Source organism: Chroicocephalus ridibundus, chromosome 21 (assembly GCF_963924245.1).
Source record: "Chroicocephalus ridibundus chromosome 21, bChrRid1.1, whole genome shotgun sequence".
NCBI lineage: Eukaryota > Metazoa > Chordata > Aves > Charadriiformes > Laridae > Chroicocephalus > Chroicocephalus ridibundus.
In genome coordinates this window covers 1,328,281-1,337,399 of record NC_086304.1, presented here as the reverse complement: position 1 = coordinate 1,337,399, position 9,119 = coordinate 1,328,281, and positions in this window count along the sequence as shown.

Sequence of the window (9,119 nt, the reverse complement as noted above, 5' to 3'; positions counted from 1 at the left end):
ACGTGATATACCCTGCCCATGAAAGGATCTGTAGCTGGCGTTATGGGGCCATATATCCTCTTGAATTGCAACACCCTAAACGCGACAAATAGCCACTTAATCGATACGAGTTCATTCTCCGTTCTCCTTCTCTATGGAAAATGGGGCAGGCTCCCAACCTGTTTCCATAGGAACGGGCTGGGAGACGGGGGAGAAGCGCCGGCTGCCGAAGGCCCGGCGTTAACACAGCCACGGCGTCTGGCAGAAGCCTCCCGACATCACGGACACGCAAAGCCGAGTCAATTTGTGCCGGAGATAAGGAGCTGCCGGCCGATAACCGGCTTACGTGCGGCTGGCTACCTGCGTTATCCCCGCAGATTTTGGTGGAACACGGAGAGGGCTCCTTTGCTCGCCCAGCGCCAGCACCCTGGGATGCCGGGGTTCATCCTGCCCCCCCGGGGGGCTCCCCAAAACCCACGGCTTCCCCGGGGCTGAGCGAAGGCTTCCCCGCGCGATGGCAGCATTTGCTAAATCTCCAGCGCCAGCTATAGATGCCTCAGATGTCTGCTTTGTTTTGCTTCCCCTCTTATGAAATGAAACGAGAAGAAATAAATTGTAGCACAGCTCCCCCGCCCGACTTTCTGTTCAAATGCCAGTTCTCAGCTAAGGCTATTGTTCCGCCGTTTCATTTTAAACTGCTTTATTAGACGCTCTGAAACATCACTTCCTCGCTCTCGAAGGCAGCCTGTTCCTATAACAGAGATAAAAGCAGATGGCTCGGTTGCGAAGGGGACATTGTGTTACTCTCCTAAATCAGCTGGCCGCATTTTTTAACTGAAGGCAGCCCTGGGAGGGGTGGTGTGTTATTGGCCTTGCCGGTGCCTGCTCCCCTCCGCTCCAGGGGCAAGCTCCGCTTTCGCGCTGCCGAGGCAAGAGGTTCAATTAGGTTCCGGCCTTCTCGCAGAAGCGCCCGTCGAGCGCTCCGGGCTCCTCGGATGTGGAGCAAGGAATTGGGCTGAGTCAGTTCCCACCTCCTCCCAAACGTTGCTCTTTCTTGTGTCCGACCGCGCAGCTGGGAACCGGCGTGGAAAATCTCCATAACTCCAGTGCCTTCAGTTCCCCTTGGAGGGGCAAAAAACCACTTTATTTCCTTCGAATAGATTTTTATTGTAGCTATAAGCACAGCGGAGGTAACGCACAGGAGACGCTGCCCTGCCCTGAGCCTGGGGCTTTGGTCTGGGCACTGCAGAAAGGTGCTGGTTCCCAGAAAGTGGGGGTTTTTCACCCGCTTTGCTCCCGAGGAGCTGGTTCCCGGCTGGGGAAGCACCAGAGCTATCCAGGGCGTCGCACAAGCTTTTTCTCTGGAGGCTCCTCGCTGCTCAGCAAAGGAGTGAACCTGAGCTTTGATCCAGCCCCGGCAGCTGCCATGTCTGTGCTCCCGAGACGTCAGCAGCGATTACTCATCTCAGGCGCTCGCTGTGCAGAGCAGAGGGGAAGAGGGGACCCTGCCACATCTCCCGGCACCTCTGTCCGCACGACGCTTATCCCCCTGGGGTGTCGGTGTGCTCCGGGGACGCGCCGGCGCGCTCCCACGGCCTTCGTCCTTGGCTCCGAGCCGCCGTGGAGCCCCCCGGCAGGGAAAGGCAGGTGGGGCTGGCACAGCTGCGGCAGGCGAAGGAGCCGGCGCGGTGACTCCCACGGCAGCTGCAGCGGTGGGAAGCAGCAGGGTTTTATTCCCGGCTGTTACAAAAGGTACCCTTGAAAAATAGGCAGGAGAAGGCAGGCTGCAGCGCAGCCACCCGCGTGGCAGGGGATGCCACGTGAGCGCAGCCTTCACCTTTAGCGTTGGATGCCGATGGGCTCGTTTGTTGTGTTTTTACAGCCATGGCAGCGTCTGCTTGGCAAGTGGGAGGCTCCTCCGGCCCGCTGCCGTGATGGCCAGGGGCTCTTCCAGCTGGGAGAGGGGCTGCGGGAAGACCGGCCGCTCCCACCGCAACAAGGCGCGCTTCAGACACCGGCGTCTCTCCTCGGCGTGGCTCCAGCCTGGTCAGCCTGCCCCTCGCCGAGTTGTCGTCTCTTGGGTGATGGCCAAAGCGTCACTGCAGGGCGTCAGACGGGGACCCTGGACGGACCTCGAGCCGCCCGGCACCTCTCAGAGCTTGTTCTTGGAGGGGGACCAGCGAGGAGATGGGGATTACTGTCTCTGCTCTGAATTAGTGCACTCGTTGCGGTGGTTCCCAGAGAATGAATCAGTTAAATTAATGAATCCTCCCTAAAGCCAGAATTCAAGGAGCTTCCTAATACGTGTCAGTCGACATGGCATTAATACTCTCTCTTCTGTGACCTTTACATCACCATCTAAGTCCAGGTTCCCCTTTTTGCTCTTTACTATTCCCTTTCATATTTAATATTAAATAATCGGATTTATCTGCAAGCGAGCTTTATCCTGCGCTCAGACAAATCAAAAGGATTTCACAATCCCTCCCGGGGGCTGAGCCGCGGGTGGGAAAAGCGTCGGCCTGAGGGGAAAAGACGTCCCTGGGGCAGAGCTCTGTGCTGCCGCTCCCCTGTCGCTCGTCACCGCGCCAGCGTCCGATTTTCGCCCGCGGCGCTCGCGGCGCTTGCCGTGGGGCTCCCTGCTGACCCCAACATTTTCTTCAAGGTCAGCGCTCGGCAAACCCCGGGGGCCGCCTGGGGCGGGCAGCCGCTGCTCTCCGCTCCTCCGGATTTATGTGCTGTTGAGCACAGAGAGGCTCTGATGGCCCGTCTCGCAAGGAAAGCCTGGCACGGCCCGGTCTCCGAAGGGCTTCCTCGCGTGTAGGACTCCTCTGTGCCTCCCACGGGATCCCATTACGCCTCCTTCGCCGCTTTTTCTTTATTCGCTGCGGATTATTTTTTTCACGCAGCACAAACCGGCTGCCAGAGCCAGCGACACGCACTGATGGAGAGGCAGGAGGGCGGCTGGAGGGAGTGATGGATGGCACAGGAGCTGCCGGCTGCAGATCTCAGGGACATGTACAGCACTTTAATTGGTCGGCCTGCACAGATTTCCTCACAAACAGCATTTTTTAATCTAAAAGAAAGCAAGAAACTGGAACGTGTCTTGCTTCTTTCATGACTTCCCTGGAGGCAGCAGCAGCACATTAAGGAAGAGGAGAAGGAGGAGGAAAAAATAGTCAGAAGCACCAGGTGGCTGAATATCTTGCAGCCTAATTGATTCCTCTTTAATTAGTACAAAACCTGTTGCTCTCAACCAACTTTCAGTGCCAGCTTTGGAGCAAGCAGCACCCTCCGTGTCCCCGCGCCAGCGCGGCTCGGCGTGGCGGAGGGAGGAGAGGAGCCGCCGGGAACGGTGCGGGGTTGACGGTGCCTCTTCCGTACCCGGGAACCGGGGCCACCTCCAGCTCCTACGACTTTCTTCCAGGCAGTGAGAGCGGGAAGGAGGAGAGCCGGCCGTGTCAGCGCACGGAACCACGGCGAGGGGCTTGGATGGGACCACCCGGAGTAACCGAGGCTTCACGGGGATTTCTGTGCCTGTGCCTGGCCTCGCCCGGCAGCGGCTCACCAGTTCTCACCCAGATCCGGTTATTTTCCGAACGGAAAAGAGCTCAACTTCATTTTCAGCGAAGCTACTTCTCAGCTTTTTGCCTCCTGACCTTCGAAAGGACGTCCAAGCCCTCGCGTGGGTTTGAAACCAGGCTCGTGTTGGCAAGGGCCGCTCTGGGTTAGGTGGGGGCTTCGCCAAGCACGTCCAAACCTCCCCCCCTGCAGCGCCCGCCCGCAGCTCTAGCGCTTCGGGAAACGCCGCCTTATGGTTTTAATTCTTCGGACCTGCGCGAGGGCTGCCCCTGGCGCGGGGCGGCTGTGGGGGCTCTCCTGTCACCCGGCGGCTTCTCCCGAGCAGACGCGGGAGTCGGACCCCCGCTCCTGGCCCTTGGCTCTCCAGTTCTGGTTGAAATATCATCGCGACAACTTGTCTGCAGGTTTTGCAGCAAAGCCCCCGCCACCGGCCGGCTCGCGAGGGTTGCTCCTGCTCCAGCACAGCAGCCGCTCCCCAGCAGGAAGCCCAGAAATCCCTATTTAGGTAGAAAAGTGTCGTTTACCATCGCATTTTACAGCCCATCCCTGCTGAGAAACCCTCTTACTGTGCGAGCACCGCCCTGGGAAAGAGAGATGGCCTCTTCCATCCCCATAACCATGTGAAGGGACACAAATGCCGTTAACTCGAGCCTGGCATCTTTTCGTGCAGATGCATCCTCCGTGGATGCTCGTGGGAATTGCAGGCATGTCTGGAAGAGAAGAGGAAGCCGATGTGCAAACGCCGTGGCCAGAGCAGGAAGCTCAGGAGCTAAAATACACCCTGCCAGCCCTTGCACGCAGCCCCAGCCCCGCGTGTCCCCCCCTGGGCAGAGGGATCACGCAGAAGCGGCACCGGCACAGGCTCCATCGACTAACGAATCCCAGCAGTACTGCCCCGGAGCAGGAGCCGGAGCATCCCTCTCCGGGCTCTTGAGGGCTCAGGGGCAGTTTTCGCCGCGCCGAGCTGTTTGGCTGACGTTGCACAGACCTCTCCGAAGGCGCGATCTGGCCTGCAGACCTCACACCGCTGGGCGGATAATTAGCAGTAACAAACGACCCCGTCGGTGCCTGGAATCCCAAGGCTGGGGTGATGAATTAGCAGCCGAGCAGCTGCGATTTTACCTTGGAGAAGGAGCCCATCCAAGATCGAAATAACTGCAGGGCAGGCCCCCAGCTCGCTTAATTTCCGCAGGAGGGTGTTGACAGGAGGTTTTTCTGCCTGGGCTCGGGGGAGCCGTGGAGGAGATCCGGATTGCCCAGCTGGAAACGGCGGCTCCCCCTCGCTCACCGCCCGCCCCATCCCCTCAGGAGCTGAAGCTGCTCCGCGGGGAGAGGGGCTCACGGCTCAGGAGCCGGGGAAATGCCGGCGCGCAGAAGCCGTCGCTCAGCGCTGGAGCCGTTTTCCTGCCTGCGTGCCAACGCGGAGCCTGGTCCAAAGACCCTGCTCCCCCCGCTGCCTCCCACGTCCCCGGGAGCTGCCTCCCACCTCCCGCTCGCTCCCAGCGGGCAGGTGCCGACTCAAAGCAATCCAGACCCCTGCCTTGCGGAGCCATTTGCTGGTGGTTTTCCCCTCCCTTGTGGAAGGCCAGCAGTTCCCCACCGTTTATAGAAAGCTCTATCTGCAAGGAGCTGTTGAGCGAAACGATAGCTTTATTTTTTTTGTTTGGTTTTTCCTCTTTTCCTCCAAATTGCACTTCCCCTCCCGTCACCGCGCAAGCCCGGAGCTGCCGTGGGCACGTCGCGCTGGGGTGGGCGAAGGCGCCCGGACCCTCGCACCGACAGCACCATCCTCCCTCCTCCCCTCCTCCAGCTGGGAAAGCCAAGGGCAAACGGCCGCAGGGAGGCGGAGATCCGCGTTAGGGACATGATTCTCTTTCTCCTCGGAGAAGCCTTAATCCCCAGCCATTAATAAAACCAGATTTCACGCCGCACGCAAAGATTAAACGAATTTTGCCTTGTCTCCGTGGGCAGTACCAGAAATACAGCTGCCTTCGTACGTTAGGGCTCCGCGGCGCCCAGCCACTAATACTGGAAACGAAGCTCGAGGGTTTTAATCGCCTGGCAAAGAGTCCCCCAGATCGTCACAGGTATTTTTTTAGGATTCACGGGTATTAGCTCAAAAAAACCCCAACAAAACCAAACCAAAAAAGAGCCCAATTTATCCATTCATCGTGATTCAACTACTGCACATCACCCGCTCCTCCTCCGCTGGCCCCACGGCACCCATAGCCGGCTTAGCCGGGGGAAGTCGTGCCTGTTGGTACCCCCCTGCCCTGCGTTTGGGGATGAATTTGGGGGCAGCCGGTCCCTCGGGCTGCCGCCTTGGTGCCCGCTTGCTGACGGAGCGAGCCAAAGCTCGCGGCGCAGCGTTGCCAGGCTCTGAGCGAGGCTTTTGACTCGTCGCCTGGATTTAGCGGCGCGCGGTGGGAAAGGCTCCAGCTTCCCCTTCTCTCTACCAACGCATTCCCCCCCGCCCCCCCGGGAAAGTTGTTTTTGTGCCCTTTGCACCCCAGCCAGCTTTTATCCTCGTTTCTTTAGAGGTGAGGGACGAACCCAGCCGTTTGCTGAGCTGGAGGGAGCAGCCCAGCTCCGATGTTCGGGGGGAGCGGGAGGGAAATCCTCGGGGAGCCTCGGCGCGGGGCCAGAGGAAAGACCATCAGCCGCGCCACCGAGCTCCTCCGCTCTCCCCTTGAGCACAGGGCCCCCGACCCCCTTCAAAAAAGCTTCAAAAAAGCCCTTTTGGGAGCAGGTGGCTGGAAAACACCTCCCTGCTCATGGAAAGGAAGGCAGCTGCCCGGGAGCCGGGGAATCCCGAGGGGCGGCAATTAGAGCACGTGGTTTTACGAAGCACCCAGCGGCACCCGGCACGGGGGCTCCGGAGATGCTACCCCAGCCCCAGCATCCCTCCCCCCATCCCGACCCTCGCCGGGGTCTCCCCAAAGCGCAGAGACGGACGCCAGGAGGCACAAAGCTGCTTCCCGGGGTGGGGGGGTTGGGGGGGGCACGGGGGAGCTCAGCGCCGCCGGGGGAACCACCGCGCCCAGCACAGCCCTCGCAGCACCAGGTTCTCCGACGGCCAGGTGTGACGGCGGCAGAAACGCCTCCAACATCGCTCCACAGCCGGACGCCGGCCCCGGCGGCAGGAAGGAGGGAGCTCCCAAGACCCGCGGAACAGAGGGCTCCGAAGCATTGGCAGATGTACGGATATATCATATATTTGTGTGTGTAACTATACATTGATAGCTGCATACTTACACACCCGCACAAGTAAATATTTATAGATACTGACCTCTTCAGATTAAAGTCCAAGGCACTTTTTACAGTGAACAGGTTAAAGCCATAGTTTAAAACATGCCTGTTTCTGGGTACAGCTCGGGTTTATGGCAATGCTGTGGGGACGGGCCAGTCCCCGCTCCCTTCCCCAGCCCAGAGACCCCCCCCCGCCGGCGGAGCAGAGGGAGGGACGTAAGCCCGGGGCCGCATCCTGACCCCAGGGACGTGCAAGAGGCTCCCGCTGGGAGGTGTCTGGGCCGCTCGGGGGGTCTGAGCGGGGGGGAAGAACACTTGGGGCAGAAGAAGGAGCAGAGCTGGGTGCGCGTCTCGCGGCGCCCGGAGCACCAGAGCCCCCGGTCGGGAGCAGCCACCAGGCAGGTGGTGGCGGAGCCCTGCCCGGTGTCCCACAGGGCTCCGAGCTGGCTCATTCCACAAGGAAATAACTAATCCCACGGAGCAGCTTTTCCTCTCCCCTGTGAGAGCCCCTCTCCACCGCCCCAAGCCCTCTGGGTGCCTTTGGGGAGGGAGCTCAGAGCCGGGCGAGGAGAAGCCGGGAGCAGCGCAGAGCCCCGGAGCAGCATCTTCCCCTTCTCCAACTGCTGAGGAATCACCTCTCCCCCCCCCCCCAGCAAACCTACCTGCTGGCCATCGCACAAGGTCCGATGCCGGGCAGGAGAAGCCTAAGGGAGAGCGGTGCGGGGGGGGGCGAAGCACCCCAGAAATCCCCAGGAGCCCCCAGACCCACCTGGCAGCGGGGGGAGGGGGGGGGCTCAGCCCTGCCCCCCCGGGGGGAGCCAGCCCCTCTCCTCCGGCGGAGCTATAAACCCCCGAGCTGGTCCCCAACGAGGGGCGGCTGCCCCCAACAACCGCCCCACAAGCCGGGGGCAGATGCGTGGGGCAGGAACAGCCCCGGGCGGGCAATCCCAGGCAGCCACCGTCTGCCAGCTGGGGTCTGCGGGGGGATTTCAGGTCTAGGGGCCAGCCAGGAGCCACTGGAGCCGGGACCTGACCCTACTGGGGTTAACCGGCCTGGGAGGGTCAGGCCAGGGCAGCCGTGACAGTAATAACCGAGAAAACGATGACAGCACGGCACTGATAGTGATTCCGACGGGGAAGAACCGGTGCGGGCGCTTTTAGGGTTTCTCTGGAGAACAGCAGCAGGAATTGGTCCCGTAGGCGCTGCTCGTTCCCGGCCGTGCGGGAAGACTGGCCGGGAAGGAGCATCGGGGCTGCCAAAGAACATTTTAAGACTTTTTTGCCCACAAAGCTTGATCCAGTGGGGGTCAGGTCCAGCGGCTCAGGGGCTGGAGGGAAGGAAGAGATGCTCTCTGAGGCTCGAGGAGCGCGTCGGCTGCGGGGCTGGGAGGGAGCAGCCCCCGCAAACTCATCGCGTTTCTCTTTCACGCTCAGGGCTTCGTCCTCCATCGCAGCCTGAGGTTGAAGGGAGCAAAAGCCGCAGCTCCCCAGGGCAGGGGGTGAAGCCTGAACTGGACCCATCCCGGGCACAGCGGCTGCGTTCCCTCGGGGCGATTCCCCCCCACCCCGGGGAGAGCGGGATCGCTCCCAGGAGCGCAGCCCCTGCCTGCGGCAGCGCAGGTCACCGGGGCAAGGGGCTGCCCCTTACCCCCAGCCCAGAAAGGAGGTGTTTGACCTGAGAAGAAAAAGCGCGCACGCTGTTTCTGCCGCCTCCTGAGCAAAACCCCGCGCGGCTCCGTGGCCAGGGAGCCGGAGCAGGTGGGAGCCGTCCTGCAGGTCCCCAGGCCAAACGCGGAGCCCAGTGTTTCGGCGGCCGGCGCGGCACAGAGCGGCGTTGCCGGGGAGGAGGATGTTTGCACCCTCACCCTTCCCTAGGCGCAAGGGATTCCCTCGTTCAAAGCCTGCCCGGATCCTGCCCGCGCTGAGCCCAAACGTGCTGAAAACCCGGCCGGGGGAGGGAAGCAGCGCACCCCGCGCCACTTCTTCCGTGAAAACCTCCATCCTGGGGAAAAGGGGGAATTTTGGCTCTTGCACAGCTTGTGCCGGGGGAGCTGAGTCCCTCCTCCAGCTGGAGGAGGGGTGGGGGGGGCACAAATGGCTTTCCAAAAACCGCCGAGACCCCAGGAGAAAAGGTTTTGGGGTGCGGGTGTGTGTGGGGGGGCAGACTTTTCCCTAGGGAGAAGCAGAGCGGCGGTGCCCAGCGGGCTCTGCGGATCGTGGACCCGCTTCCAGGTAACGGGAATGAATGGCTGGGGGGTAAGGGAGGAGGAGCGTGGGGACACTCTCCGGCGGGGGTCCTGCGCCCCTCCTCT